The 26517-nt window shown below is 41.9% G+C and overlaps 1 protein-coding gene across 1 annotated transcript in view; it reads left to right on the top strand.

Moving 5' to 3' along the window:
• ERBB4 (erb-b2 receptor tyrosine kinase 4) overlaps nucleotides 1–26517 on the top strand; it is a 610912-nt gene that overhangs the window by 269296 nt on the left and 315099 nt on the right. The window lies entirely within an intron of this gene.

Raw genomic sequence — 26517 nt, 5'->3', positions numbered from 1 at the left:
AGGGTGAACAGACAGAGTTTAGGTTAAAAAACAGTGTCGAGGTATCAGAGGGCAGAGGCTTTGGAGCATCCATCTAGTCATAAAGGTGAGGGGAGTTTTAGCGTGGTGGTTGTTACATTTATAGGGGGGATTATGTGCTAGAATGCCAGCAAGAGGAGGCTATTTCAGATGCTGCATTCAAAGGACCTCCTTCCACCTTGATCCAGAGCAACCTAAATGCACTCTGAGTACAGTGTCTGGGGTTTTTTGGTAGAGCAAGAGAGAGGAGCTGGAGCTCTTGCAGCTTGCAGAGACCGTGCATCAGGTAGTGTGCGTGCATTAAGCTGACTCTGCCTCGGGAGCAAAGGAAATAAATATGATTAACGTATCTTAAATCTTCATCTGGAATGCCATTGTTTAGGGCCTCAATTCATTATTATTTAATAACATATACTAAGGTCATGTATTAGCAACATGCTGCATTCCAGTGAATGTGTGCTAACCCAGCGCAGCGTGCTTTCTGCCTGAGCAGAAAGTTTAGATTAGAGTTTCACTTACTCTTCCAAATGAATGAAAATCAGACACCTACGTCTTTTGAATATCTGTGAAAAAAATTAGCCTTAAAATACAGTTAAAATGACACATCCTATATACATGAATTATAGGCAAAATGGAATAAAGCTATTACATTTTTAAAAAAGGCATTTTAATACACTTTAATATTTTTTTAGATTGAATTTGCCACGGTCTGCAGCAAAAACCTTTTATTGAGCAGAATGATATATTCTTTTGGTTGCCCTTTTCCTGTTAGAAGTTGGGGAAGTTTGTTTCCTGATAAAAAGCACATTTCTCTGTCTTGAAAGGATTTAATTGTATTTCCATGAGCGTCTCTGTCGCAGGCATAGAAAATATGTTCTCTTAACAAGTCTGTCTGTTTAGGCTGAGTGCGTAATACCACTTTAGAAAAGTTCCTTTAAGTGAAACAGGAGACCTTAGTCTGTGAGTGTGAGGTAATAATGGATGGACACAGAGTATCTTCTACTGGATTGCTGCTGACACTGTGCAAATAGCTCAGGACTGAGCCAGCACCATGTTTCCAAGTTGTGGAATCTGGTTCTCTGATGAAATTGGGGTCCCTCAAGAGCTGCCACTGTTCATCTCAACTTGAGGAACTGCTCTGAGCCTTGGAGTCCAAAAATCCTAACAGGGTGAAGGTGGCTGCCGTGGTGCAGCTGCTTCAGCTGGTACAAGTGTTCCAGAGTTGCGTGTCAGAACTTCAGTGGATTCTTTCTGGAGGGTTGAACATGTTTGATTTTGGTTCTGGGCAAAACCTAGCAATTGAAATATGGAAATGTGAATAGGAGAGGTTATTGTGGGGAACAGCAGGAGCAGCAGAGGAAAGGTGGTTCTTGAAGGGCTGCCAGCCCATTGAGCAGAGTCCATGGGGTCGGACCAGGCAGGAACCCATAGGTGTGCCAACAGAGAGTGGAGGCAGCGACTTCTTTCCCACGGCCAGAGCTCCTTCTCGGCCCTGATCACAGGTACAGCTTGGTACCCCAGGCCTGGGGATTGTACTTACACCTTTAAAAGATTTGCTGCTATACCTGAGAATACGCTGGTTATCTCCTCAGCTGTGGGACCCGTACTGATACCCTTTCCTAAATGTATGAATTCAATGGTACTTTAGATTGGCAAGAGACACAGCTACCTGGGCATTGGAATTTATTTTTTATATCCATTTATCAGGTTTAATTTGAGGCTTTCACACCTTTTCAGTGTTGGTTATACGTTTGAAGGGAGGCTGAACAGGATTTTGCAATTCATCTCCTCCCCACCACTTAGTCTTGGGAATATTTTTATCATTTCTCCTCTTCGTTTCAGTGGTCACCCTTTTATTGTGGCTTGCTTTATTTTGGCTTTGCCCTTTCTAGTTGTGATCACAATGTCCCATGTGGTTCTGGACTGCCTATACATGTAGTGTGTTACAGCATCTCTCTGGTATTCACTTGCCCTTTAATCCTCATAATATTTTGCATTCTGTTCTAATGCATTTAAATGTGGGGTTATCCCTTTCCTAATAGGACTGCCCTATTCAGAAGTACTTGATTTCCATTTGCAAAAGGGTATTAAACCCCAGGTCAGTGTAGAGGCAGATGGGAAGTCCTACCTGTCTCCTCTGTGAGTTACCTGGCAGCTTGTGCTGTGTGTGACCTTGCCCCTTTAGAAAATGTCATCCAGCATCACCATGGCCCACTACTTATGTCCTCCTCCCCAGCACCATACTCCTTTTTAATTTCTTTTCTTGCAAGTCATCCATTCAGATTTCCTGGGAGTGGAAAAGAGAATTATTGACTGTCTTTTCATAAGCTGTCATGAAGCAGTATATAGAAGCAAAAGACAAATGTAGCCACATACAGGGAAAGAAAAATCATAATTAATATTTCAGTAGAATAAAGTGTGTTTATAAGGGCAAGAGGGGAAATAAAAGGAGAAAAAGAGATTAGCTTGACATATATCAATGTTTTAGCTAGATTATATACATATATATTCATGTAAATCTCAATCTCAGTTATGGCTAGTATGTGATCAACTAGTAGGGAGCATAAAGACAGTATAGAAATGAAGCCTTTGAATGAACTCTTAAAGAGCTTCCATCAGTTGCATGTCAAAGTTGCAGGAGTCATGGAATTGCATTTCCTTATGTTGTGGGTGCTGAGAGCATTTAACTAATTGCTATTAAAAATGTTATAAATCCAGTGTATTAAGTATATGTATATGTATGTATCACAGTGCAATAGGTAGCTGTGGTCCTCTTGGGAAGGGCTGTTTTTTGCAAAAAAGGATTGACATTGATATCAATAGCATAAGTACCTGCATTTATGGTGGGTGACGCTGAAGGGGAGATCTCAGCCTTCAGCACACTGGTTGAAGTATTTCTTTGGGAGGCACCAGGATAGCTGGGCCTGTTTCTGACTGGGGAGTGTGTAGAGCATCCAGAATATCCACATGGCATCTCTCACCCTTTCCTCGTGCTGCAACTCCACCATTTGTGATTGCCCATCTGGGTTTTGGAGGTGGACACTGTGTTGCAGCTGCTGGCAGACATTGCTCAGTAGCATCTCACAATACTTCTGGAAAGAAGTGTCCTGGAAGCCACAGATTGCCATGCAGAGCTTGAGGTCTGCAAGGTGAGGAGGCACAGGATAAATCAAAAGCTGAAACATCTGCCCCCTTATTTATGTAGATAATTTGAAAGTGTAAGCCTGAGGCCAAGAACAGCTAAATTGCTCAGGCAGTATCCAATAAACTAGAGCTGGTGTGTGACTTCTAGTAATTGTGGGGTCTTTTACAAGATCCTTGTCTTGCACAAATACAATTACTGTATTTTACAGCAGTCATTGCAAATCACACATTTCCATATTCCATACCAACGTGGTATCTGATTAGCACCAAATTCAATTTGTGTTAATAAGCCTAAGGCAAAATTAGCTTGATACAGTGTCATTTAGCAACATTTAGACATGAACAACAAGTTGTTTAGTTTTGCTTTACATAGGTGTACTATAGTACAGCAAACAAGTGGATCCAGAGTGTTAAGGTGAAAGATTTTTCTGTCTAAGAAAAATCTGTGTGTGACCTTGCCCCTTTAGAAAATGTCATCCAGCATCACCATGGCCCACTACTTATGTCCTCCTCCCCAGCACCATACTCCTTTTTAATTTCTTTTCTTGCAAGTCATCCATCCTGTGTCATCAGGGAGGCTGGAGGTGTGAATGCTGACATTACAGAGGGTGTGACAGTCACAAACTTAGACCTCTGAGCTTACAGAGAAGAGTTCAGATGGGAATAATATGAGAATATGAATTGATTTTTAGTTAGGAGTTCAAGAAGCATCTCATACAACTCAGTAATAAATTTCTAATGCCAATGGTAGTTTCCTTTGTTGGTGTGTGGGCTTAGGCACTTACAGCTTCATGTGATTTAGAAAATACTGTCAAAATGTAGCCCGCAACACAAAGATGCTACAAGGAGCGCTTTTCTACCTCTGAGCCCAGCCAAATACTGCCTTTGTTTGTACCTGTGAAATCCCTTTTATGTAGGTCATCATAGTTTTGTTTCGCAAAGTCAACTGTTCCCAGCCATAAATGGACCTGTGTCCACTAATACTGTGTGAAATGTTTTTTTAAAGGGTAATATTAATCCCGTTAGTGGCAATTTTCCTATGCAAATCCATTAGGAGCACACAAATCCCTTGGCTGTTTGTGAAACCTCAAGGCACTGAAGTGCTACTGTATTTTTTTCCTTTTCCCTTTGAGCTGTCCCTCCCGTCACTTCCTGGTTAATTGCTGCACCAAGGTTGATATTTTCCCTAAATCCACTGGAGGGTAAATGTATTTTACTTGAGCTAAGCCTTTGCTTGGCTTTCAGAAGCTTGAAGAAATAACTTTACATTGTGCATCTCTATTTATATATGCATTTAATTGAAGATAACACACTGTTACCTCCATATAAACTGTGAAGTGGCCCAAACTGGTTTTCCTGTGTAAATGAGGACACTGCTCTGCTTGTTTTACTAACTATCTGCTGATTTACACTTGCTGAGGATCCAGCCTGGACCTCCTTCCAGTCAGATGGGTGTGAAACTGCCTGCAGGACCTCGATTGTCAGTAAAAAGCCAGTGTTAGCAATTTTCATCAGGCAGCATGGAAATTAATTAGTCCAATTTTATGGAAATTAGCTCATTATAAATAATTTTAGCTGGCCCATTCACAAAGCACTTTACACATTAGGAGGGGGGGTGGGAAAGGAAAAAGCAAAGCTCTGTGAATTGGATGCTGAAAAAACTCTTTCTAAAAACAAATGCACTTCAGCAGCTGTGCCATTGGCAGGGGAGGGGCGGCACCCACTGATTGAGCCTCTAGACTTCGCTTTCCCACTCAGCTCCTGAAAGAGCAACAGTGAGGGATTTGTTCAGGGCTGCAGATGTCCTTGCACAGCCTGAGGTTGCACATTCCGCTGCTGCTGCTGCTAACTTTGGGCTTGGCCAGGGGAGGAGGAGGAGGTGAGGAGAGTGGAGATGGGCATCTCCCTGTGGATGCTGGTCTTGTGGCTAAGAAGAAATGAAATAATTCAGACAAAAATACGTAATTACAGGGGTGAGAGCAGGTCCAGGTGCTGTAGGAGCTCTGCCATCTCTACCCTTTGACTTTTTAGACCATAAGGTCTCACATAGCGGAGCAGGAAGGGCACCTGAATGCTGAGGGGTTTCATGTATTTGGGTGTCTGTTGCAGCCCCAGAAAGTCCCATGTATCCCTATGAAGTCCTCAGACAGTCCAGGCCAGACAATCCTGAGGCTGCTGGTTTCAATCCCCATCTTTTCTAAAGATTTCTTGGTTCTGAAGAACATCTAGCATAACCTCTGTCTCCTGCTGCAATTTTTGCCCACTTCAGTGCTTTTGCCAAAGGGGGGTTTTAATACAATCTGTGTTCAGACTAGTCATGCAGTACACAGGTCATGCAAGGGAAGAAACACCACTCCATGCTCAAACTCACTTCGCTTGAGGAGTTTTCAAGATTTACTATCTTCAAGGTGCATAGAAGTTTGCTTAGGGCTCACAATTTTCCTCTTGATTTACAGAACATCTCTGTCCAGCAGCCAGCATGGCCTGGTTAAAAAAAAAATGTTTTTTTTCTTTCTTAAAGTGTTATCTCTCAGCCACAATTTCATTCTTCACTCAGATCTCTATGTTTTTTGAAATCTTGCCTTCTCTCCCTTTGGCAAATGGCATTCTTGAAACCCCTGGAAAGAAGCTGGGGAAAAAAACCTCCTTATTTAGGGTACGATGTGTGCTGTGTTCCCAATGAGCCAAATGTATGCAAAATGCTCAGGTGCTGTTGTTTTTCAGCCACAGAAAGGGCTGTTCATGTACACAGTAACAGGATTGGATCACAGCATCGTGTCTTAGGAGATATATTCTCATTCCCTTTTGGTGTCTCTCTGTTTGGGTATCTCCCTGGGAATAGTTAGCATCCCACTGGATTTTCTTTCCTTGCAACCCCCTCCTTAGGTGTCTGGCATACCTCCTTTTGCAGGTGAGTGACAGATGAAAGAACAGAATCACAGAATAATCTGAGTTGGAAGGGACCCACAGGAATTGTTGAGTCCGACTCTTAAGTGAATGGCCTGTACAGGGATCAAATCCCCAACCCTGACAATATTTAGAACTGTGCTCTAACCAACTGAGCTAATCTCAGGGTCTCATATTACGACCTGAGAGAAGAATTCCCAGATGAAACTATTTACAAACACTCTAAAACTTTCTGAGCACCCTGAAAGGTTCTTGGACCAGGGCAGTTCAGGGTGTGGGAGGGGCACTACACGAGCAGTGTCCAGGGGAGACCTGTGGGCATCTTGAGGGGATGAAACATTTCCTGTATTTCACAGTCTCTCCTGTCTCCCACCCCTGCCACAAATTCGTGGCAAATTCACAAAATTCTTTTGAAAAATTGCTGTCTATTTTGCAAAAGCTCAAGCTGATGGGGGAAAGGAAAAGGTGTGGGAGGTCTGGATAAATATGCTCTGTCAAAAATTTTGTGGAGAGGCCTATTTGTAGTCAGTTCTGCTGCAAAAGGGCAGATAGTGTGTTTGAGAAACCAGTGCCGGAGTCCTGGGCAGTTCCTGACTGGGCAGCTTTGAACACCACTGGCTCCTTTCTCTACCAAGAGAAACCTTTTGTGCAGCCTCATGAGAGTGTGATGCTGCACAAGAAGCAGTCCCTGCTATAATATGCATTTTCTCAACCCCACTGTTTAGAAGAAATTATGCTTCAAAAGATGCTGGTTTGTTTTAAAACATCAATTTTAAATAAATTGAAGCTGAAGGAATATTTTGGAGGTGAGAAAAATCTTTCTGGAAAGGGACAAGATCAGAATTATTAGTCCTCCACAATTTTGCTTAAGCAGCTACTCTAAACAGCTTCTAATCGGATTCCCTTGGTGCTTGGAGATATCTGTGGATTGATTTTAATTAGATTGGCACCTCTTTGTTAATTCTATAATGTTTGTTTGCTTATAAGTTAAGAGTATGTGGGTGCTGTGAAGCTGTTTAACTTTAGTTAAATTCGAATTAGTGGGCTCTTAAACATGCTGTTATCTCTGCTAGTGGGGTTTTACAAGAAATAAGTGTGGGCTGTTTTTTTTAACACCTCAACTGCAATTTGTTTTAAAGAACGTTAGACACCTCCCCTGAATTTACCAGCATTGCCAAATGAAACGTAGGAAATGGCACAGAAACAGAAAAAATGTCAGTGTTTGGCTGTCCTAATTTTTTGGTGCTTAATCCAGAGCAACAGGTTTTTATGGTATCATGGCTGGGCTTCGCGAACGAAGATTTGGGAAGGCACTATCCACATTTGCTACAGGCACGCTGGTGGCTTATGAGGCCAGTACCTGACAGACATATCCGATTGCAAAAGGCGCAGCAGAAAGACTCCTTAGATGGTGTAATCTGCAAGACACGGTTCTTTCTGCGTTACCTTTTTTCCTCGAGAGTGATCCTGCGTGTGTTCTCAAAGGAGACAGCTGCGTTATAGATGGTGTGTCTCCAGACCTCCCGATTTGAGGCCAGAGTAGACCAGTTATGGTGATCAATATGGCCAAGGCTGAGATGTTGTTTCAGGGAGTCCTTGTATCTTTTCTTCGGGGCTCCTCTCATGCGGCAGCTGGTGGCAAGTTCACCATAGAGCAGGATCTTAGGGAGGCAGTGGTTGGTCCTTCATCCTGGAGACGTGCCCTGCCCATCGCAGCTGCGTTCTCAGCAACATGGCCTCAATACTAGTGACAGCTGCTTGCTCTAGTACAGATGTGTTGGTCACATAATCTGACCAGCGGATGTTAAGGATTGTACGGAGGCAGCATTGATGGAAGTGTTCTAGAGTCTTTTTATGGTATAAACAGTAGTCAAAGGATGGAAAAAAAATATTTGCAGGGTGTTTCAGGCCTGGAAATTCCCAGCCCTGAGTTTTATCTGGAGCACCTCAGTTCAGCTTTCTGTGAGCACCCACCTGCTGCTGGAGCTGTAGAGCTTACCAAGCAATTTTGGTGTGTTTCATTCCAGACTTAGGAAGGGTTTAGATCTGTGTCAGCAGTGAAGATGCTGAGCCCACGTGAACTGAATTGAGGTTGGAAGGCTGGCAGTTGGTTTTTGATTTCCCTTCTTTCTTTCTTTAGAGTAAAATTGTTTCACTGCAATAACAGCTGATTATCTCTAATCTGCACCTTTTCTATTATGTTTTTTGTTGGTTTACCTTGATTTGAGTTTGTTTTTCATAGTTATTATGGATTTTAGCCTACTTCCCACAGGTTGTTGGAGCTCTTCCTATACTAAACCTGTTTCTGTCTGATTATATTAGGGTGCCCCTGATGTGATCCTGATGAAAAGTACGTAGGGGGCTTGTAAATTGAAAAATGAACCTTAAAGCAACCCCCCCCCTCAAAAGGGAGAGTGTTCTCCATAAAAAGAACATTGAGCAATGAAATAACATTTGTGCTGTACTCCTTTTATAAATTTGGGCTTGGGAAATGAGAGGGGGCATGTTTTATCACTGATATTATCGGGTCTGCATAATTGTTTCTGCAGCATCCTCTGTGCAACCAGGCTGAATTTGTTAGGCCAACAAAAAAAAATACTTTGGAGTAAAGGCTGGACCAGAGAGAAAATGTTTGTGGGTTTGCAGCGAAGCAGTCACAGTGAATGTGGTAACACAGAAGTATTTGTGGAGGAGCCCTAATTCACCTGGGCCCTGAGCAGGGGCCACCCAAGGTGTGGCACAGGAGAGGGACGAGAAGGGATTCCCAAAATGAAGTGGGACAGTGTGTCAGGATACCTGAGGGTCTAAGTCTTACCTCAAGGCCTGATTCATGGCAAAGTTTCCAAAAAGGAAAAGGTTGAGACTTGAATGAAAGCATTGTTTAGGATGAGCTTCTGAAGGATAAGGGAAGGCTGCATATAGAAGTCCCCCCAGACACTATAAATCTCCGGGTAGGATTAGGTATTAGACACAGGGGATAGTGGGCTCCATCACAACACTGCACAACCAAGCCTCTGTCTCTTTCTGGTATTTATTTGCCTCCAGCACAAGGCACTGAAAGAATACATACACTGGAACCAAGCCCAGCACCATGTTTTCCTCCCAGCACCTTTACACAGTTATTGTAAACCTTTTTTGGGTTTCAGTCCTTTGTCTGGCATTTCTGCCTTTCATCCTAGAACATCTCATCTCTTCTTGATCTCAAATCTGATGACAAAAACAACCCAAACATTCTCTTGCTGCAACAAATATTTATTTCAAAGGCTATTTGAAGACCAAGAGAAGAAATTTCACTTTTTGCTGAACTAGTTGGTCCAAGCAGCCGAAGAAGGCTCAGTCCTTTCTTTTAAAAAATGGACTATAACAAACAAGAGGATTCTTATTGGGTGGGAGAATTATTATTCCTATATTTGAAAAAAAAGGCAAATATAATACCTTGGGTCTATAAGTGTTTGTACAGTATTTGTATGGTGACACAGTCTAAAAAGCCTCAGTTGAGTATCGTTAGAGGAAACCTTATTTCAGAAGAGGGAGTTCTGCTCTGTGGTGTATCAGTCCAAACAGTCCAGGGAGTTGAAAAAACTGTGAGGGTGCTGAGGCCCTGGCACAGGTTGCCCAGAGAGGCTGTGGCTGCCCCATCCCTGGAAGTGTTCCAAGCTACATTGGATGGGGCTTGGAGCAACCTGATCTAGTGGAAGGTGTCCCTGCCCATGGTGAGGAGTTGGAATCAGATGATCTTTAAGGTCTTCTCCAATCTAAGGCATTCTATGATGATTCTGTGATTCAGGATTAGGATGGGCAGGTACATCCCCACTGAGGTACGATGCTGATTGTCTGGCTTAAAATCTCAGTGTTTTAGCATAGAAGTGGTGTTGGTTATGGTTTCTATATGATGTGTCAAGCAGCAGCCAAGCCCCTGGTTCTGGGGAGGCTCCTATCCCATGTGCCTTTGCCTCCAATTTCTTTTTTCCAGTGGCAGATTTGATAGCACTTCTCTCTGCAACCTTTGCACTGAGCCATCAGCATGGTATTAGCATAAAAATCCGGTGCACTATTCCCCCATGGAAGCATTTGCATTTGATGTCCACCAGCTTTAATATTCACAGTACCTACATCTCCAGTGAAGCTGAGCCCCCAGCCAGCATCTGAGCCACATATCTCATATTTCACATGGGCTGAGCTCTCAGATGGGGTCATGTTAGCCATTGACTTCTAACTAGACACACAAAATCCTGCAGAGACTTGCAGTGCCTTGCTCCCATAAACTTCAGTGATTTCCAAGTCCCTCTCTTTGTGAAATCCCCATAGCAGTTTTTCCATGTGTTTCTGTATCTGAGTTAAGTCCCTTGCCTTAAGTCAGGAACAATGCCTGTGGTTCCTGACTTACAGACTAAACTGATTATTCAGCAGCAGTCAGGGTTCTGTCTCACAGCAGCTGTATCAAATCATGGTTAACAGCAGCAAGGGTTAGCAGGTGCACTTGTTTGTGGGACATATATCCTCCCTTCTACATGAGGAGATTACCTTAAAGACAGTTGTAATAGTCTGACTTACACCTCTAAATGCAATTAAATTCTGAGTTAAGCTTGAAAAATTTAACCTGACGTTTTGCCTTTGACTCATCCATTTTTGCGTTTCAGTATTACAGGGAAAACGCTGTAATGGGTCACACACTCCAAAGAGTCTGTTGGAAGAGCCAGGGTAAATTAGGGACAGCACATCAGGCTGGATTTTCAGTCTCAACCATCAATTTCATTTTTGTAATGTGTCCTAACGCCTGACAGCTGAGTGTGTATTTAATGAGACTTTAAAAACAACAGAGTTTTGATCTGTTAGAACAACATGCCTTGTGAGAAGGTGCCTGTGCTGCTGCATAGCTGAATGTTTTAGGAAAATTAACTCGCTCAAACGCTAAATAAGGCTGAAAACCAGCTTGTTAGTGGGAGAGATGCCGTCTGCTCTGTCCCAAAGCATTGCCTCTGCTGAGGAGGGGACCTCAGCCTTTTTCAAAGTCTCAGAAATGTTTAATTAACCTCACTCTTCCCATTATTTTTCACTTTTTTTTACACTACGTAACCTGCAAATCTTTCCATCCAGATGTCCCTCAGATGCTGCCTCCCACCTGTTTAGTGGGAGAGCTTTTGATGAAAGCCTGGAAATCTGCGATCTGACCTTAATTCCAACTCCCTTGAACATTCACTACCTGCAGAGCAATTCCCTCACCAAAGGGAAGCGTGAGCATATTCTCTCCAGCTGATAGTGCTTTGCAGGTTCATCCCTGAGTTTTCTGTTTACTTCTCACGAGAGGTTGCTGCATCTCATGGTTTTCTCATGTCTTGGGAGTTTGGCCATCAGTTGCCCAAGGGAGGGAATTTCTCCTCTGGGTCAGTGTTGCTCCCAGCCTCTACTGCAGTGCAGGTAATAACTAACATGCAGGAGAAATAGAGCACACAGCAATAGGCTGAAGTGGAGGATTGTTTTGTTTCATTTGCACCTGTCAAAAATACTAGGTATAGTAAAAAGGGTCAGAAGTACCAGAAATCTCTCAAAGATTGCTTGCAAAGAGCTTCTGCTGCAATCCATCAGGCACAAGAGGCCACGGTAGTTTGGGTAAACACCTAAAACACAGGGATTTCTCTGAACTTTGAACCTGGCTGCAGTTTAGCTGTTATTCCTGTGGATCAGTCAACATCAGATTTCAGCAGAGTAAACTCATCTCTGCTGGAAGAGCGGTAGCTTAAAGCTGTTTCTTTCAAGCTATCATTAGGCCCTGTATGCTGGAGACTTGCAGTTATTTCCAAAATCTGAAAGAATCTGAACAGCTAGCCTCCTCTTGTGTGGAAGAACATGATAAAGTTGGCCACAGAGCAGCTGAAGCGCAGTGCCTTGCCTATCAGTTTCAATAAATATTTAGAGGAGCCAGAATAAAGGAGAGTGGGGAGCAAGGTGATATGCTGTTACTCCATCCCATTTCATGGTTGTGATAAGGGCTGGTGTGGTGCTTTCACCGGGGAAAAATGTGGCAGCACTGGAGCCATCCAGGGGAATTTCTCTATTAATTTCCATTGTGCCTTTAGATCTCTTTTCCTTTTCTGTACCTCTACCAGATAAAATTCGTTTACCCTTAGTGACGGGCTGGTATCTAAACAGACACCTGCATCCAGCCTGTTGCAGTTTGGTTTTTTTTAAGCTTCAACAGCAAATGTTTTTTTGGAAAACAATCGATAGAAGCAATGACGAGCTTCGAGCTGCCCGAGTTGTGCAGCAGCAATTGCAAGTGAACGGTAAATTGTATTGTCCTTCACCTGAAACACTGCCATCTTGGATAACTCCTGGTATTTTTCCTCTTCAACTGTTTGTGTATCTTTATTCATTCTGCTAAGGCTTGGAGTGAGATCTGAGCTCTTCCACTTGTGGGCTCGGGAGGGCTGTGAGCAGCCGCTTACCAAATGGCCACCCTGGCACCTACAGACAAGTGTGACAAGTGGGATTTCTCTTGCTTTATAAAACATTCCTTTGTCAGGGTTGTGTCTCACAAAACAGTATAAAACTAAAGCCTAGTAATTGCAGAGAAGGTATAATTTAAAATCTCATGTTTTTCCAAAGGAAGAGATGAGAACTCTACCGAAAACAGAAAAAACAGAGGTGTCATGTAATCGGATAATCGTCTTTTTCTTTTAAGCACTTAACTTGCCTTGGTGGATAAGAAATATTTACTAAAAGCAATACATTTTATTTTTTTCTTAGATCCTCTGAGAGAAGAGCAAGTAGTCACAGAAAGGGGAGTCAGTTAAAGGCTCTGAGGGTGGCAGATCAAGCAAGTGCAAGGTCTCTGCAGAGGATCCACTTTGATGCTGAGCAGTTGGAAAAAAGTACTGTGGGTTTCATCGTGCAGGCAGCACTTTCCAATTTTTTTTTTTTATTTGATACAAAATGTTTTTCATGGTCGTCAGCTAAAGAATAGGGAGCAACTTTCCACTTTCTCCCAGCTACAGGTCTCCCAGAGGTAGCAGGTGGGATAGAAGGCAGCACCATCAAAGTACAGTGTGGCTCAACATCTCCAAAATAGTTCATTTCACGTGCTTCAAGGCTGATCAAGTGATCTTGGCTTAAATGACCAAAATTAAAATAAGGAATATCTACTTGGTCGTTTTTTGTTTGGGTTTTTTTTTCCCTCCATATGTTTTCAATTAAACCTTTTTTTTTTCAAAAAAAAGTTTTTTTAAAAAAAGTTCTTATAAAACTGCTGGTTTGGTTCAGATCTTGGTTTTGTTAAGAAAATACTTCAGCTTTCTTTTGAAGGTCTTTACCATTTATAGTTTTGTGTGTTCTTTCTAAAACTGGCATTTCTTGGCCAGCTGTGTGTCTGGCAGTGTGTGTCTCTTTTTCTCTGGTAGGATATTGCTCGTACCCTTTTCTAAACTACATCCCATCGCTCACTGACATTTGCCAGGGTATGTTGAGTTTTGAAGCAGAGTAAATGACGGTTGGTTTTTGTTGCCTTTTCAGGAAATTACTCCAAAGTGTGTTTCTGTTAGGTTCTCCAGTTGCACTTTTTCCCAGAGAGTGTCCTGGTAACAGGCAGTACATAGGTGAGAAGAATCAGTGAGTTGAGTTTTGTTAGAAAGAACCTTGAATCCAACCAACTTCAGAAATGAAGCTTTCTGTGGGTGCTGACTCTTCCTTCTTGCTATTTTCTTGTCAAAAAGTGGAGGTGGGGCATAGGGATGGGAAAAAAAAAATGTGGTTTGTTATTTTTAGCATGTGCATCCTCCATTAACATGTGCATCCTGGTTAACTGTAGGAGGTGGAAGCCATGTAGGTGAGGGGATAGCCTGCTACCTGCACTGTGGGAGGGCAACCAGGTTTTGGCTCCTCGCACATCTGTGGAAAATCACTATCCAGAGAGACATGAGGAAATTTTTCACACAGTAGGGTGAGGGATTTTCACTGATTCCTTCTAAAATTGCAATGTTAGAAATTATAATTCCCTTTAAGATTTAGGCTAGCGAGGGGCAGGGATCCTAGCCATTCCCTGGGCACAAAGTTCACACCACCTGAACTCAAACCTGCCTTCCTACGTCTAGAAAAGTATCTGTGCAGGATTTAATAAGCTTTAACTTACTTTTATAGACTCAATGACTCTTTTTTTCTCTTCAGTGTGTTTTTGTATTCAAGCCTTAGTGGTGAAAAGACCCTTGTTTATAGATGCTGACATTGTATCTCTGTATCAGATCCATAGAGAAGTTTCTGTTACAGGGTTTAGAAATAAGTTAGAAATGTGTCTGCTGAAGATACGGGCACTGAAGGAGTCTCTAAGGAGTCTGTCTTTGAAGTATCTGTCCCTATTGGTGTGGTGAGATCTCTGAGTTATAAAACAGTAGGACAGATTAGAACTTGTGTCGATTGTAGTGAATGGAGGCAGGATTTCGGGGTAATCAGTTAGTATCTGCAAAGTCCAAGTCCCCCCTCAAAAAGACCCCACAGCAAAACCCTGGAAAAAAATGTGAAGAGCAAAAACTTTACTGCTCAAATCTCCACTATAACTTTATCCGGTGATTTTTTTTTTTTTTTGGTCTTTTTGAAGTGGTCCAAAGTCTGTAATTTCCAAGGCAAGCAATATTTTCCTGGAGCATAATAAAAATGTTTATTCGAAACCTCTCTTTAGCTATGGGAAAAATTTTACTTGATGGGTTATTTTTAAACTCATTCAAAATTCTGTAGGCCTTACCTCAATGTTTGTATCACATCTGTTGATGATTTTGTTGCAGAGGGTTCTGTGGCATCTGTTTTTGCCATGATGCCAAGAGAGTGGCATGATACCAGCAACAGCAAATTCAGATGCTTGCATGATGTTTCTGAGATAGGAGGTTGCATTCCTTCAGGGAAAGATTTGCACCAGCTGATTGTATTAGGCAGTCTGAATCTTTCAAAAATCCCCCCTTTCCTAGGGAATTTTACAATTTATTTTAATTTTTGTGATGTTTTTGAGCCCACTGCTACTTTAATTCACTCTCTAATCAATTCATGCACTTACTCAGAAATCTTATTCCAATGGACACTAATAGTGGAAAAGCTGCATTCCACAAGGGGGGATAAACCAGCCTATGAAAAAGAGAGCTATGGATTAAATCTCCTTTTCTTCTTTGATGTACAACTTCTTTGTGCATTAGATCTCTTACATCCCAGTTAAAAAAAAAAAAAAACACCAAAAAAAACCCAACAAAAAACCAACCAAACAAAAAACCCCCAAGAAAAAACAAAAACAAAAAAACCTCCACCATTAAAAAACACTAAGAGCTTCCTTACCAAACCACCAGCAAGTAGTTGCACAATGTGCTTTACTGTGCATAGAGTTTAGAGGTTATTTCTTGCCCAGTCTCAGAAGGCTTCTCTGCTCTGGTCAGTGCAGACCTAATCAAGGCAGCTGTGTTTTACGGGGGCCAAGCCAATTGTCAGCTCAGACACAGATCATGTCCCTGGAGTCTGGAGTCTTTTATGGGCTTGGGTTGTTGGAGCCACCAGCCACGTGTCGGAGTTGGCAGCAGTCAACTTTGTTCCAGTTTTCTATAAATTTGACAAAAGGAGTTCTCAGATGGCTCTGGGGATGTGTCCTCAGCTTAAAACCACAGGACTGCTGGAGAGGGCACAGGCTGCATTAGCTGGTGCTCTCTGTGGGGTCAATCCTGCTAATCCGTGGGCTAGGACAACGTTTCAGGGCAGTTGTGCGTGAAGAGAGCAGTGCCCCTGATTCTTAGGGGGCGGTGAACACTGGCTGAACCTACCAGCTGGTGATGTTATTCTTGTTTCTCAGGTTCTGTGTGAAGGTGTGTGACTGCACACTTTGCACATTTTTGAAAACCTGCATTATTTTCCACTCACCATCCCTGCTGTCTCTGCTAGCCTTTGGAGTACAAAAATAAGAGTATTTCTAGGCAGAGAAAGTTCCTGTGTAAGGCTTACACAGGTACATCTTGTGCCTGTCCTGTGCCATGTCCTGCCTCACTGGCCCCTCTACCTGATTGGCTTTAGTGGCTCAGCACAAGCTGCAGCCATCAGTTTTTCAGCACCCAAAATGCAGTATTTTAGGAAGGATTTCCATCTCGCTGACACTTTCCCTTTGCCCGGGCAAGCAGTTGAACTGGCTTTGTATTTGGGCTAAAAGTCTCCAAAATGTGTTGCATTTTTACATACTCTGTAAGACTCAGTTGAACCTCTTTGCTTGTGGAAGCACAAGAGCTGCATTTTGTTGTTTGTGCTCTGAGCAGAGCAAATGGGGAAGAGCCTTCAAGAGGCCCATGGGGAGTTCTTAGCCACTCCAGAACCAGAACAAGGCTGAAAAAATGGCAGGCAAGGAAAGGCCAGGCCTTCCTAGTTTGAACACAAGCCAAACTTCTCCGGGGGATCCTGAAAAGTGAGTTTACCCTTATTTGCCTCTGTATTCTGGCAGTTGAAAATGATCCCCCGAGGTGAAAAGAAAACATCTGGTCATTATGGTATTTCAATCAAGGTTTGAACATGGGCACCACAACAGGCTTTTGGGTTCAGGAAAGAGACTTTGCCCTTGTTTCACTTCTGTGAAAAGGACTTGAGACCTAGAGAAATTGTATGACTTTGAACTTGGGATAAATCCCTGACTGCCATTGTTCATTTTTGTACTCTTGTAATAAGTAAACAAGGCCATGAACAAAATGAAATGCCATTACCACGTTTATTTTGCAAACTAATGAAGAATTCAGGAGGCTGTGAGAAGTGGCAGTGAATCATGCAAAGACATGATTCAAAGTGATCAAAATCAAATCTGTTCTTTTCCAAAGAAAAGTGCCTCTGGACAGAGGCAAGACCCAGAGAAAAGATCTATGGCGCTGTGTCAGCAGCAGTTGGGCCGATTGTGGTGGGTCTAGGTCAAGACTCTTTATAAATCAATATAAATGAACCCAACTCTTGCTTTTGGGTTATTTGTTGACTGGAGGTAATTTCTGGCACTTGAAGGGAATTTAGCCCTGAAGTGACTCTCGTTGTTCAGGAACGCATACTCTTTCCCTAAAACTGTATCAGGGGAAATTGCCTGCTCCTGAAGTGACCTGCTATGAAGTTTGATAAGGTACGTCCTGGGGAAGTCACTTGCCTTCCAGTTTGGTGTTCTCCGAGTGCCTCTCTTGCTGCACTGAGATAACCTTCAAGTAGTTGGAGTTTGAGGCATGGAGAAGATGATAACACTTAGCATGGATGATGCTTTCAAGTCACTCCAAAGAGATTTGGGCTTGGGGAGCCTTTGGATATTTCTTAAAAAAGTATGACAAGCTGAAGCTTTTCTGGTAGGATTTCATGGCTTGGGGGAAGACCACATATATCAAAAGCTTCACCGCAGTGGCTTAGTTATTGTGTCTTATATTCAAAGCTTTTTCTGATCAAATTTGGCTTTGAATCCATGCCAGCCTCATAAATCTGGTTGTTGGTATTTTCCCCTGCCCCAATAGTTAAAAATAAAGAAAAAATACAAAGACTTTCAAGCTGTGCTGTAATGACATGAATAAACGGTCTTTGTATACTTAATATCAAAACAGTTAAGAGCTTTCTTTTCCCATAGATAAAAAATTGCTAGAAAGGAAATTCACTGAGTAAATGTAGTGCCTTGAAATAATTCAAAGAACCCGCAGGCAGTGAACATTTCCCCTGTCTGTGCTGGTGACCCTTATGGTGCCTGAAGGAAATTATAGTGTTGAGAGCCACTTGGAAGCATTTACAATATGCTGTGGACTTAAATGATAGTCTCTACTGGTTTAAGTAGGTAGGACTGCATTCTTACTTGGAGATAGACCCTGTCCCAGAGATTTTGGGAATGTACAGTGTGGAGCCATAATAGGCTTTTGTAATACTATTCAAAATGAACATTTTAGTTCTGACAAGATACAGTACTTTTTTACTGCCGTGCTTATTTTTCTAGAGAACATGTTGTCTACAGCAAGAAACCTTGATGCTTAAACCTTCCTGCTGAAAGTTACTGACCTTTGTGAGGCTTCTTAGAATGCTTCACATGATCCTTGCTCTGGACCAGGAGACCGTGGGAAATCACACTTTGTAAGGCTTGACGTTGTATCATAGGCTTCAGCATACCTACCAAGATACTGAAAAAGTAGAATTGAGGAAGGATTTTCCTGAGTCACAGTTCTTCTGGAAGTGGAAAGAGTTTTCCTGTTGCAACACGTGAACTGGCACATGCAGCCATCAGCTCCTGCGTGTTGCTGGGACAAAGCACACAGTTAAAGCACAGAACTTGTGGAGCTCTCAGGTTTTTAACTTCTGGAAGCATTCATTAATTGATCACAAATGTTTTCTGTCCACATAAGAGTTACATCATGTGGAGCTAAAGCTTCTGCCTGAATTATATGTAGCATAGAAAGGAGTGATGCAGTAGATTGTGTAGATCGCCAGGGACTTGTCCAATGTATTCAGTTCTTGAACACCATATTTGCATGTTATCATCTTCTCTGAACGTGTTTGTCACTGTGTAGCTATTTGCCATCACTAATCGTACCTGGAGTCCATCTTGTAGGTGCATCAGCCATTCATGCCAGTCTGGAATCTGTGACTGACCATTCAGCAAAGCTTTTTGACATCTCTTTAACTCAGATGATGTGGGTAGATGCCTTTTGCTTGCAGGACTTGAGTATATGCTTTACTATGCTAAATAAAGATTAACTATAAGTACTTGCTTATTTAAAGTAATCATTTTCTAATGGTTTGAGGTTTCTTCTCCTGATGTGGTTATCAAATTGCTGATGGCCAATTTCATATTCTTCACACACTTCTAGTATTTGCAAGAATTTGCCATCTACTGTACTTTGGAGAAATATTTCCCGTGCCATGAGTTGGCAGAGAACTACTCTGAGGGATATTTTGCTAATACGTTGTGTTCAATTGTACCAATTTTTGGTACTGTCTACATATGTAATCCTTAATAATTTCTGATATCTTACTGGGTGACTGGAACTATTTTTTAGAATGGTTTTCATGGATTGCTGAAGACAAATAATGTTTATTGTATGAATCATGAAATGGAGGTTCATGTGTGCTAAAACTCCCATAACTGTTAAATATGCAAATTATTCTTTTGGCATAATTCAAATTCTCCTAAAACTTGACTAAGTAAATGAAGGTGAATCAAATTCACAGTTATGATTCACAAAATTATGTGCAAACCTCGCATTACATATTTAAACTGTGCACATTGCTAGGAATAGAAATCACAAAGCCAAGTTGCAAATTGGTTTCCAGAGACCAGGTTCTCTTGTGCTTTGCCCTTTCTGCAGCTCCCGTTCCCTGCCTCAGGAATCTGACATTGCTCATCCGTTTATCAGAATTACTGACTATACCTTCAGCGTGAACTCTGTCCCCACGTGGCTTTTATGTAGCTGTGCTTTGCAAAAGGTTTGTGTCTATGGACATTTACTGCCACGTAAATGTACTGATTTATTAATGTGGTCTGTGAGAGCCTGGTTCTTTGAGGAATCTGGTATGGATTTGGAACAGGTGTTGCAAAACAACTGAGAGACCTGAGTGCAGGGTTCAGTGATCAACTTAACACTTAGGCTGGAAAACAAGGACACAGTAGATTGCTGCGTGCCAAGGGCAAAAACCTCAGGATGTTTTGCTGAGATCAGCCCAGCCAGGAGCAGAGTAGCCCATTGCCTTGCAGGGTTTCCCAGGTGCTTGTGAAGGATTTGGCAGGAAAGGGGGCTGGCTGGGGCTGATCCCAGTGTGGCAGGAACGTGGCTTGGCACAGCCTTAGAGATGGGCTCAAGGGAGCTGCTGTGGCTGGAGAAGCTCTGCTGTGGGCTGCGAGGGCTGAGCTGAATTTGTGCACGGCTGCCAGTTTAGGAATGGGTGTGGAAAGTCCCCTGTGGGAGAAAGGGGCCAAGTCTGTGCCAGGGCCATGCACATATAGATATACTGTTATGCTATAATTTCAATATATGGATTTTAAGTACGATATATATAAATACAGTGAATTATTCTTGCAGGACACTGTGAAGCACAAGTGTGGCCAGCCTTGTGTGGGCACGGCCACCACTAGCAGTGCTCCCACAGGCTCACTGGTCTTGAGTCTTGAATGTGAAATTCAGTAGCTTTTCCAGTTGCTCCAGTCCTTAAAATTTCAGTGACATTCTAGAGCCTGTAAATGTAGATTTAAATACTTCACATCATCTACTGTATTACAGACCCTGTAATCTTGGTAACAAGTTTGTTATTTTTCCCCTAAAAGTGCCGTCACAATTAAGTTGTCCAAATTTTCTGTGTGAATCAATTTATTAATCTCTGTACTGAAGGGTGAGGTAAATAAATGCCTGATATTCACTTGTTGCTGCTTGGTAATGCTAAACCTAAATGGTAACTTTCAAAGGATGAATAAATTATGGACATGTTAATTTTGTGCTGTTTCCAGCTTGCTGGTAGTGATCCCGTCATCCTGCACAGCTGTTCTGCCTTTGTCTTGTTCCACCAATAGTGACATCCAGTGCCTTGGCTCATTATCTTCCTTTCAGTCTTTCTCCTTGCAGCCCTTTTTAATTATTTCAATCTATTTTGACTAGTCGTGCAAAATTTTGTCTTCCTTATGCACTCCCCTCTTTTAAGATGCACTGTTCTTCTGCCAGTGAGTGGTACAGGTTCAGGAATATCTACATGGCCCTTACCTAGGGCTCTCTGGTGACTTCACTAGGAGCCTTCTTGTAGGAGCATGGTGGACTAAGGAACAGGAATGGTAACTATGTCTGTAATAGATCTTTACACATTTTTGGTGAGGAATCTGTTTGTTGGGGAGCTGTGTGAAAGAACGAGGACAGAACATCCATGAAACTGTCACAGTTCCTTTTTTAATGCCATTTCTGCTTGATGGAAGGAGTCTAAAATCTGTTCATCTCCTGCAATCCCATTAAAGACTGATTTGGAAAACTGGAAAAGAAAATACTTTGGATCAGTCTGCCTTCAGTTAAAGTAGTTGCAGTGGTTGAACTTACTAGAAACTCTCAGTTTCTGCTGAGCTGATCAGAAGTTTCTGTTTCTGTATGTTTAGCAGTTAGGGGGAAGAAAGAGAGGAGACAAGAGGGGAGTTATTTTTCCTCCTGATATAATAAGGCCTTGATAATTCGTGCGCGAAGCAGATTTTATTTATCTCCTTGAGCGTTTCATAGATTTTCTTTTATAAGGTTAGTAGAGGTACTTTTTCATCTTGTCACAGCTCATTCCTCCCACGATCACCTTGGTGTTGATTTTCAATAGCTGCAGGGTCAGTGAGTCCAAGTGGCTTTCTTCTTTCAACTCTTTGGTCATTCGATCTTGGCAGATCTTTTTTTTTTTTAATTTTTATTTTAAGTATGCATAGCCAAATGATTTTGGATAATGAGCTACTGAAGAGCAGCACAAGACTTCTCTACTACCAGAAGCAATGTAAACCACAAGGCTAAATGCAGCACTTTATATTCCTGCCTTATGGGAAAGTTCTGCTCCTTCAACATTTACGGTAATCCTGATTTGGGATGACAAGTTAAAGCATCCAGAAATTCGGCAGAATAAAATGCCCACACAGAAACCTATTGGCACTGACAGAGTGAATTGTGCTGAGAGGAGTGATAGTACCAGCTCACCACGGTGTTTTCTGAGTTGCAAGTTCAGCTTAAAAATCAGCAAAATGATAAATCAGAAGTGCCATGAAGCAACACATTGGCAAGTTGAGGATGAACTGAACTGAAACAGGTTATTCCAGTCACTCCTCAGAAATATTTCAGTCTGAGCTCAACAAAAGCATTATTTTTTCCTTTTGGATTTCCAATATTACTGCAAAAGAAAAAAAATTACAAAAAAAAATAATATCAATTAAATAAAAAAGGATAAAAGGAAGAGAAAGAGGCACTACCAGGAAGCTGGGCTTGAGTCAGTGGAACATTTCTGGCTCAAAGCTTGAAATACATCTCCCTTGCCTTTCCTTCCTTAAGGAAAGCTGTGACTGTCATTTCTGGGCTGACGAGCTGTGACGTGGTTGCTGCAATTTCAGGGTATGACTATCATTCTTGTTCTATTTTACATAATCTTTAAGAAAGCAGGTATAGATTTTATTTATCCTACTTGTTCAGAGGAATAGTTAGGCAGAAGTCAAAACTGAGCAGAAACAAGTAAGAAATGGAAGGTGAGATCTTTCTTGGTTCCCCATCAAAAGGCCAAGAGACAAGCACAGTACCAGGCTCTGGGGCTTTTGTACGACCTCCAAAGGGAGGTGATGGGAGTAATGAAATAATACAAAACTTGTGCAACAAAAGGCAAAGATTTTTCTATGAAACTGCCTGCTTTTGTGGTGTCTTAGTTCAAATGTTCCCAAAATTCCAGGCTATGCCTATCACAAAATGTCAAGCAAATCATTTGGGCTGTGAATTCCTGTGTAATAAATCAGGGATTACTGACAAAGTCCTCCAAGGCAACTCTTCTGCAAATAAGAAGTGGTTTTCAGGAGTAGACAACCTTTTAAAAACATCTGTATGTCCAAGGGAGCTGGTTCCAGCTGCTGAACACTGGACACAAATGTAAGAGGCAAACATTGAGAAGAGCAGTCAAAAAGAAAATTTGCAATTCTGTGGAAAGAACTGAGCTGGTAGGAAAAGCAATTCCCAGAGCAATTATAATTCACCTTTGGGGTGTCAAAAGTTCACAACATTAAACAAAGACAGCTCTAGATCTTGGCAACAGATAGAAATATGTCTGTTGAAAATGAAACAGTAGCAGCTTGAAAAACAGCTTTTAGAATCTACAAAATTTTATAATAATAAAGGTTAGTAAGGTAGAGCAGTTAAAAGGAAAGCATTTATAAATCTTTCTGATGTCCCAGCCCCAGGACGTAAATCTGGCATTCTATTTCCTTTGCTTTCAGGTATCTACTTCATCATACAGGGCAAGGTCCATGATGTGCCTGGGTTCAGGTTCGGATGCTGTTGTTCATGTCACCTTCTTCAGTGCATTACTGGCCTTAGAAGTGTTTCTGGTGTGAAACCAGAAACAGGGGTTCCGAGGTGGAAGGTTCTTGATGCTTTTCAGTAGTGTAGAAGATTACTCAGGGTGCATGGTTTTAGGTAGCAAAGGTTGTGTGGAGACTCATAGTAGCCTTCCAGTATCTGAAGGGGGCCTACAAGGACACAAGACAGGGACTCTTCATCAGGAACTATATTGACAGAACAGGAACTAATGGACTCAAACTGAAAGAGGGAAAATTTAGGTTAAATATACAGAAGAAATTGTTCCCTGTGAGGGTGGTGAGGCTCTGGCACAGTCTGCCCAGAAAAGTTGTGGATGCCCCATCCCTGGCAGTATTCAAGGCCAGGTTGGACGGGGCTTGGAGCAACCTGGTCTAGTGGAAGGTTGGAACAGCACAAGCTTTAAGTTCCCTTCCAACCCAAACCATTCTATGATTCTAAAGGCTATAAAATCTGCTCTACTCCACTTCACACTTACCAGCAGCAAAATCTCTCTCAGATGCTGCCTCAGAAAAAGATTCTCAAATGGAAAACTCACGATCCTCGAGCGCCTGCTGCGCTGGGGTCTGGCCCCTGTGTTTGACACTGCATTAAGAAGTGCTGTGTGCTTCTAAAGCAATTTACTTGCCCAGCATTCCTAGACCATCTGTGCACTGGGGTCAGCAATCTCCAGCCTGTGGGACTGCCAGCACCGACAAAATGCCTTTTTGAATGTTCCTTACGTCAAGCATCATGCAGTGTGCAGGCACGTCTGCTCCTGCCCCGCTCTCCTGCCTCTGCGGATCTGTGGGATGTGCAGCTCCCAGCTTCAAAAGGAGTTAGGTTCTTGAGTTCAATTGGAAGCCAAAGGTTATTTGAGCTGTAATTAGGGAGTTCTCTCTGAAATAAGACATGAGACCCCAGGTAGTTTTAGGTTTGTAGGAAGAAGTAAGCTCTTGACGTGAGTTTGTACTCTGTGAGCTCTCTTTGGAGAAACCCCTGTGCTTTTCACAGGGATGTGTGTTTGTTCCAAGGCTTACACTGTGTATGCCAACGTGACAGGTCAGGAGAGAAAGAGGTACTGGGAATGGGGAAAAAAATTACTTCATTTTATAGTGTATGCATGATGCTCTCAGTAGACAAATTATTACCATTTAAACCTAAATTAAAATATGTCTTAGAATTTCCAGGGCAACATCTCCATGAAACGCTTCACCATTTCTTTTAGGGGCAGGATGGGTAACTTATATGGTGATCACTTGGTAGTGATACACATATTATTTGGGGCCAATGAAGGTGTGATCAGAATACCAAATTGAGTTTGCAGAGACACTGGGATGAGAGGAAGGGGAGGTGCGTTCTCTGTGGACATCTTGATGAAGAAACATTGCTGTTTTACCTCTCTTGCCCTAAGGGTATGGCTTCTGAGAGGCACAGAGTGACAACTGGAGGAAAAATTTTATATGCTAATTACCAAAAAAATTAATTAATTGCTATTAATTATTTTATCACAAAATCAATTAGTATTGTACTGCAAATCATTTTAATTAAAGGAGTCGATAAAAATCAGATAAACTGTAGACACAGCAAAATTATGGCAAAACTCCAAAATTAGTCTCTAATAAGAAATGAAGCCCCAAACAGTTCAAAACTGAGATTGAATTAGCTGTTATTTTTATTAATAAATAAAAGCCCATGGCAAAAACATGAAAGCTGAAGCTTCTTTGTGGAGGAGGAGAAAGCTTTTGGTGGTCATTAATGAAGTTGAAAAGAACAGTAGTAGCTATGGGTTTTTTGTAGCTATCTACATATTTCTGAGATGATTTTCACCTTAATTAAAAAAAAAAAATTACTGTGTTCCAGTTTTTAGGTTATTGTGCTTAAAGGGATGCTTGAAAGGAAATTGCTCTTGAATACCTCATCATCCCTTGAATAAAAACATGCTGGCTTTGTATTCTGCACTGCCAGTTAAACAGACTCTCAGTAGATTTGGTCCTAATCTTGGAGTAAACAGGTTTCTAAGGGTGAGAAAGTAAATGAAGAAAACTCACTTTTCTGGAATTATCTGTATAGAAATGTGGTTGAAGGGATGGTCTGTAAAAATTCCAGGCTGAATCTTGTGGTGTCATAACCCGGCGCTGCTCCGTTGGCATTCCTAGAGTTTCTGCTGTGCATGGGATCGGCAGCCACAGCCATCCGCTGAAAGGCTTCTGTGAATTTAGGAATGCCAATCTTTCACAACTGGATAATGGGGAGAACAAAACCTGGAGAACATCACAGGCATAATTAATCCGCTGCCTTTGCTTTTGAGTCATTATGTGGGGTATGTGGGTGGGTGGAAGTTTGCATTAGAAAGGAAGATGTTGTACTACTGTCTAGAAAAGGACATGGGTGTCTGGTGTGTGGCAAAAACATGCAGGTGTTTTGGATGCTGGTATTTTATTTTGGAATGATTTGCTGACTGGTTAATGATGGCAACCAGGAGAAATGTATACAGGCTTCCAGAGAATGGGTGGTTTTTGTGGGGAAATGCAAGAGTGCTTTAATGTGTGTGCCTATTAAAGCCACAAGAAAACACATTTTTGCTCTTACCTTTTCTTTTACAGCTTTTTTTTTTTTTTCTTGTATCTGGCCTAAATTTTTCAAACTCATGAGCAGAATTTAATGTTTGGAGCTTCATTGACTATTGAACGAGGCAATTTGAGTAATAAAAAGCTACTTTTTGTCAAGCAAAAGGAAGGCATTGATGGAAAAGCTAATTTATTTACTCTTTTATGGAGAGCGCATGGTTTACCCAAGTTCCAAAGTGATTGTGCAGCTATTGATGATTATTTCTGCAAGGAAAATGGCTAATGAAAGGACTGACACCCTCCCCATGTCTCTCTTTTGAGACTTGAAAGTGCACGGCTGTGAGGGAAGGGCTCATGAGTGTTCAGTGAGCATTTGACACTGTTGTCATATGGTAAAAACTTGCATTTTTTGGATATTTAGTGCTAGAAATAGCTTGTTTCAGAGCACGAAATGATAAAATGGCTGAAAGGCTTTGGTTATTCCTGACCCTGTTCTGGCTGTCCCCATCCTTTCCTTGCCCTCAGCCCTCTCCTAAAGCCCTCTGTATGCCTGCTACAGCTCAAGCTCTTTCCAGAGGATTCGTGATCCACTGCTTAGGGGCAAAAGAAAATGTGCTCATTTTTTCCCTAGTTGAGAGAGTCATTGCTGTAATTTACCATGTTCCACATCTCATACGCAGTTCTGATACCATTACGTATTTATGGGTCCCCATCTGATGTGCTGTTTAGGAGCACTTTGGTTCATAATTCCTGATTCTAGATACTTGTAAAATTTAGTTATGACCAGTTTAACACTCACATGGGAATTACTAGGTGAGTTGCATACTTGAGCTGTCTAAACTCAAGTCCATCTTCCTCTCTAAAGCTGTGCCCATAAC

This window comes from Chiroxiphia lanceolata, chromosome 7 (assembly GCF_009829145.1).
Source record: "Chiroxiphia lanceolata isolate bChiLan1 chromosome 7, bChiLan1.pri, whole genome shotgun sequence".
Taxonomy (NCBI): Eukaryota; Metazoa; Chordata; class Aves; order Passeriformes; family Pipridae; genus Chiroxiphia; species Chiroxiphia lanceolata.
Note: the sequence above shows the minus strand (reverse complement) of the source record. Positions and strands in the feature narration are given on the sequence as shown.